The sequence below is a fragment of the Zingiber officinale genome, chromosome 2B (assembly GCF_018446385.1).
Source record: "Zingiber officinale cultivar Zhangliang chromosome 2B, Zo_v1.1, whole genome shotgun sequence".
In the NCBI taxonomy this organism is placed as follows: Eukaryota; Viridiplantae; Streptophyta; class Magnoliopsida; order Zingiberales; family Zingiberaceae; genus Zingiber; species Zingiber officinale.
This window is the reverse complement of record NC_055989.1, coordinates 129,315,737-129,322,638: the sequence shown is the minus strand read 5'-3', so window position 1 is coordinate 129,322,638 and position 6,902 is coordinate 129,315,737.

The following is a 6,902-nucleotide window of genomic DNA, read 5'->3' as shown; positions in this document are numbered from 1 at the left end:
GTGGTAGCTGTTGCAGTGGGAGATGTTTATCCTTTGATAAGAATAAAATATGGATTTTAAGTAATTGTCTTTACGTACCAAGTTTAGAAAGAACCTGATTTCATTTTCTAAACTATTATAGATATTGTGTCTATTTTGATAACAAAGTTGTTATCAAGAAAAATAGGGAAGTTATCTATTCTGGTATAATGGTTGACAATTTATAATCCAATAACTCCCACGATGCAACAAATGGAAATTAGTAACACATCTTCTAATTTTAAGAGAAAGCAACCTTCGGAAATGAACCAATTATATCTTTGGCATCTAAAGCTAGGTTATACTTGAGTAGGATTCATTGGTAGCTGATGAACTTTTGGGTTCATTGGTAGTGGGAATCTTTCCAACCTACGAGTCTTACTTGGAAGGAAAATAACCAAGAAGCTTTTAAGTCCAAGGGGTATGAAGTCAAAGATATGTTGAAAATGGTTCATTCTGATTTGTGTGATCCTATGACTATCTAGACAAGAGGTAGTATTGAATATTTCGTCTATTTTATAGACAACTATTCAAGATACAAATAAATTTACTTAATGTACCGCAAGACTAAGTACTTTGATTAGTTCAAAGAGTACAAGGCTGATGCGGAGAAATGTTAAAGTAAATGTCACTATGGTAAGATCGTAGTGGCAAGTACCTCTTGGGAGAATTTAGGAGTCACTTATCAAAAGTAGGGATTCAATCCCAACTAACTGCACCTGGTACACCCCAACAGAATGGTGTAGTAGAAAGAAGGTAAAGGACTCTTATGAAATAATTAGATAGATGATGAGTTATTCAGAAAATTACCAAATTTATTTTAAGGATAAACTCTGAAAACGAAAGTGAACATAGTACCTTCCAAGTTAGAACTCTCTACTCATATAGAATTGCTGAATAGGTGAAAACCTATTTTGAAGCATATTCGGATTCGGGTAATCCAGCACATATGTTAAAGAGAGACGATGATAAGTTGGATTAGAGTTCACTTGTTATCCTAGATAAACAAAAGTAGGTTTATAGTCTTAAAAATCAGAAGGTCATTGTTAGCATCAATGACTGTTTTTTTTAGAAAAGGACTATATAATGAACCACGTGCTCATAAGTAAATTTGTTCTTAAGGAAATAATAAAGGACATGTCTAACCTAGTACCAACTGTACAAGATGAGATACCACAAGAAAACCGCAACACGTATCACAAATGATACACAATTGCGTAAGTGTCTTGTCGTAGTGGGAGGGTTGTTAGGCAACCTAAAAAGATTCATGTTTTGGGAGAGTTTTTGGACTCGATCCCTGGAGGACATGAACTTGATCTCCGGACATATGATGAAGCACTCCAAGATAAAGATGCAGCATCTTGGCAAAGAGTAATGAATAATAGAATTAGAATATATGTATTCTAATAAAATCTGGAAGCTTGTAGAATCACCAAATGGTGTAAAAGCCGTTGGGTGTAAAAAGGTCTATAATAGGAAAAGAGGGATAGACAGGAAGGTAGTAACTTTCAAAGCAAGACCTGATGAAAAGGAAACTTTTTCACTAGTAGCCATGTTTAAGTCTATCCGGATTCTTTTATCTATTTGGCAAGTGGATGTCAAGACAACATTCCTTAATGGAAGTCTTGAAGAAAGCATCCATATAAAGCAACCAGAAGGGTTCATTACAAATGGCTAAGAGCATTTTGTGTGCAAGCTCAATCAGTTTATGGACTGAGGCAAAGCTTCAAGGTCTTGGAACATCCGGTTTATCAAAGTAATCTAGATCTATGGATTTAGTAACCGGATAAGTCTTGTGTATACAAAAGGTGTGATGGAAGCGTGGTGGTATTTCTTGTACTATACGTAGATAACATTTTTGGTAGTTGGAAACAATATCAAAATGTTGTCAGAAGTAAGGGTATGGTTGTTCAAACAATTCGATATAAAGGACTTGGGAGAATGTATATATTCTTAAGATCAAAGTAATAAGTGATCGCAAGAAAAGAGTATTTTACTTATCCCAAACTTCATATATCAGAAAAATCCTTGCTCGTTTTAAGCATGCAAAACTTCAAGAAAGGTTTCTTACCTTTACAGGATGGAGTAACTTTATCTAAAGATATGTATCTGTAGACATCAAAGGAGATAAAGGAAATAAAGGCAGTTCTTTATGCTTCGGCTGTCGGAAGCCTAATGTATGCTATGCATGAGATCAGAAATCTGTTTTGCCAAGGGCATAGTTAGCAGATATCAAAGTAACCCTGGACAAGGACAGTGGATTGCAGTAAAGCATATATTGAAGTACCTTAGAGGCACTAGAGAATATATGCTAGCTTACAAGGCAGTTAATTTGGTCCTTGTGGGTTGCATGGATTTTGACTTCCAATCGGATAGGGACAATAATAAGTCAACCTCGGGGTTTTGTGTTTACTTTAGGAGGTAAAGTCATAACTATGGAAGAGTGATAAGCATAGGTATTTTTCTGGACTCCACCATAGAAGTTTAGTATATGGCAAGCCTCTGAGGTAGCCATAAAAGCTGAATGATTCAATAACCTCAAGATAGACTTAGATATGATTTCTAGTTTGTCTAAAGATTATTACAATTTATTGTAATAATATTGGTGCAGTAGCAAATTCGAAGAAACCATAAGTCTATAAAGGCAAGTAAACACAATAGAGCGCAAGTACCACCCAATACGAGAAATCGTATAAACGAGGAGAAGTTGTTGCTGCCTAGAATGCATCAGATGATGACCTATAGATCTTTTCACTAAGGTTCTTAAGGCGAGAGCTTTTGATGGACATGTTGAAGGGTTGGGAATCAGATGTATGGCAGCAGATATGGCAGCTTAGTCTTTTAGTATAAGTGGGAAATTGTTAGAGTGTATACTAAAAGCCTAGCTTTTGGTATAAACATTTATCAAGAAATAAGAATCACATTGGTCAAATGTCTACATTTATGATAAATGAGGTTGTTCAATTAATTTATATTGTAGATAACATGGTGTGTGGTGTCACACACAGAGGATCATGTTATCAGTACCTTATAAATTATAAACAATAGCTCACGACCATAATGGAAAGGAACAAACCATTAGAAGGTCGTAGTGTAATTAGGTATTAGTTTATCTTAACTATATAATTACACTAGTACACTTAGAGTGTATTGAGTAGGACCATTAGAGGTCGTTTCTTTTATACTGACTTTATAAAGAAACAAAGACCTCAGTTATTATGGAAGTGTGTGCTCTTAATCCTAATATAATAACAAGCACATATATTTGATATTTATTTCTTTAATTTATCAATGGGTGAGATTTAGTTCGATGAATCAATAAGCCCGATAAGTTGGGAAATGATATCACTTATAGTGTGTGTTGTTGATTATAGAAGGAAACCGTGTCCTAGTGATCTAGGTTGAGAATGTCCCCAAGAGGAGCTCATAAGGATTGTCATGTTAAACCTTGCGGTGGACATAGTCCGACATGACGATGAAGTTGAGTGGTACTACTCTTGGAGCTAGATATTAATTAAGTGAGTTGTCAGTAACTTACTTAATTAGTGGACATTTGTTATCTTAAACACAGGGAGACTAACACACTCATAATAAGAAGGAGCCCAAAATGTAATTTGGGATTGGTGCGGTAGTTCAATAATAGTTCTTTAGTGGAATGAATTATTATTGATGGAATTAAGTTGTGTGTTCGGGGCGAACACGGGAAGATTAATTTCATCGGGAGACCAAAACCAATTCCTCCTCTCGGTCCCTATCGTAGCCTCTTGTATATAGAGATTTATACCCTCCACATACCCACCTTCTTACCCAACCAATAGGGGCCGACCAAGTTAAGCTTGAAGCTCAAGCTTAGGGCCGGCCAAGCCTAAAGGTTGGCCTTAAAGGTGGCCGGCCAATAGCTTGGAGTCCAAGTTTAGGTGGCCGGCCACATCATATTAAAAAGGATTTTTTATTAAAATTATTTCTTATGTGGATATCATAGTTTTAAAAGAGAGTTTAAAAATTAAAAATTTCCTTTTATAACTTTATACAAAAGATTAAGAGAAGAGATTAATCTCTTCCCTTATTTGTAGATTAAAAGGATGGTTTTAATTTTTTGGTAAAAACTTTCCTTATTTGTAAATCATCTACATGTTTAAAAGAGAGTTTAAAATTTGAAATCTTTCCTTATTTGTTAATTAAAGGAGGATTTTAAATTTTAAGAAAACTTTCCTTTTTAACCATGTTCATGATTTAAAAGAAAGTTTAAAAATTAATAATTCTCTTTTATTAGTTTCTACAAAAGATTGAGAAAAGATTTGATATCTTTCCTTATTTGTAGATTAAAAGAGATTTTAATTTTTAGAGATAACTTTCTTTTTATCCACATGTTTAAAAGAAAGATTTTAATTTATTAAATTTCCTTTTTATAAACCAATCATGAAGGGATTAAATTATTGAAGAAATTTTATAAATTTCTGGAGACAAATTAGGAAGTTTTAATTAATTAAAACTCTCCTTGTTTGTAGCTTTGGTGTGGCCGGCCATGTAAATTGAGAAAAGGAAAATTATTTTTAATTAAATAAATTTTTCCTTTTCATAGCAAAAGAATTAAGGAAGTTTTTAATTAAATTTCCTTATTTGCCAAGACCAAGGATTATAAAAGAGGGGGTAGAGAAGGCTTCATGGTGAACAACCTCTATTATTTCTCTCCCTCTTTTCCTTGTTGTGGTGGACAACCTCTCTTCCTCTCTTCCTCTTGGTGGTGGCCGAACCTTCTCTATTGGCTTGGAGCTCTTGTGGTGGCCGGATACTACTTGGAGAAGAAGAAGAAGAAGGAGAGAAAGCTTGTATCCCTTGGAGCTTGGTTGGTGTTTTGTTCTTCGTCCTTGGTGAAGCTTCTTTGTGTTGGCCGAACCTAGCTAGGAGGAGAAGAAGGTGCTTGGTGGTTTCTCATCTCGGAAGATCGTTGCCCACACAACGTCCGAGGTTAGAAGAGGAATACGGTAGAAGATCAAGAGGTCTTTCTAAAAGGTATAACTAGTAATTTTTCTTTCCGCATCATGCTAGTTATTTATGGAAATAATACCAAATACAAGAGACTTACGATTCTAGTATTTCGAATATGTTTTTCGAAGTTGTGTTCTTTTGTTTTATTTTTCCTTGTGATTTGATTGTTCTTTTCGGTTAACCTAAAGTTATTTTAGGAAATTAAATATTAGATTTCTATAAAAGGTTTTGTCTAGTCGGTGGTGGTTGCTCCCATATCCAAGAAGGCCATGTGCCTCGCCACGTCAGTACTGGGAACCAATTATGGAAATTAATATTTAATGGAATTAATAACTTAAGGTGATTTGGGTCGAACGTGTTAAGTTCCGCAGGAGATCCAAGTCAAAACCTAAAAGAACAAATAGATTAAGTTTTGGATCAAACGTGTTAAGTTCCGCAGGCGATCCAAAATTTAATTTAAAAGAACACATGGTAGCTAGGAAAAGGTTCAGACCTTTGTACAAAATTTTTGTACAGTGGAACCTCTAGGCTTTCCGAGTAGCAACCAACAAGTTTAACGTCGTCGCTCGACGGTCTTCCGTCTGGGAGATTTATAATCGCCGGTCCGACTCTAGAGTTTAACGTCGCCGCTCGACGGTCTTCCGACTGGGGGATTTATAGTCGCCGGTCCGACTCTAGAGTTTAACGTCACCGCTCGACGGTCTTCCGACCGGGGGATTTATAGTCGCCGGTTCGACTCTAGAGTTTAACGTCGCCGCTCGACGGTCTTCCGACCGGGGGATTTATAGTCGTCGTTTCGACTCTAGAGTTTAACGTCGCCGTTTGTACTCATTGGCTTTGTTCAGCATGTGGTCGTAGCTGTGAGGTGGCTTTCGGATAAGTGATCGGAAGAACTCACCGTCCATAAGCCCCTGTGTGAACTCGTTCATCATAGTTTCCGAGGTGACCGTTGGGATATCCATAGCCACCTGGTTGAAACGTTGGATGTAAGCTCTGCGCGACTCCTTCGCGCCTTGCTTGATGGCGAACAGACTGACGCTGGTCTTCTGGTAGCGTCTGTTGCTCGCGAAGTGATGGAGGAACGTCGTGCGGAACTCTTTGAAGCTTGTGATCGATCCATCCGGCAACCTCCGGAACCACCGTTGTGCCGACCCAGAAAGGGTGGTGAGGAACACTCGGCACTTCACACCATCTGTATATTGATGCAAAGTAGCTGTGTTGTCGAACTTACCCAGATGGTCGTTCGGGTCGGTGGCCCCGTTGTATTCCCCGATCGCCGGGGGTGTGTAATGCCGTGGTAGTGGGTCGCACAGGATTGCCTCGGAGAATTGTCTATTGATCCGCTCGGGGGACGTGTCTGTCCGTGGCGCCTTGCCCTTCCTTGCATCGTGGAGGGGCGCCTCATCGGACGAAGAGCCCCGGTCGAGGTTGGCCTGCGCGACTTCCGAGGGCATTTGGAACAAAGCCCGATGGAATGGTATCGGGGCGGATGGAGCTTCCACCTGAGTGCCAGTCGGGACTTTCTTCTAGCCCCATATCGAGAGCTACTCCGGCCGGTCTTCTGGTGCCGCCCGACCGCCTGATGCCGACATTGTCTGTTGCACTATCCGATCGGCTTGAGCCTTTTGTTGTTACTCGACTATCTTGGCTGCTCGCGCTTGGATGAGTGTGTCGAGCTCTTCGGGGGAGAGCGTCACCATGAGTTGGCGTCCAGCTTCTTCCATCTTCTTCACTCGGATTCAGGTGCGTTCCCACAGACGACGCCAATTTGATCCTGTCCGAGCTCTGAGTCGATGGACGCTGGGGACGTGGCGCTCTCCGCTATCCTTCGGTGTCGAGGTGGACCTCCGACGAACCTGCAAAGAAGCCGAGCCGGGAGGGGTTTCCCGGCGACG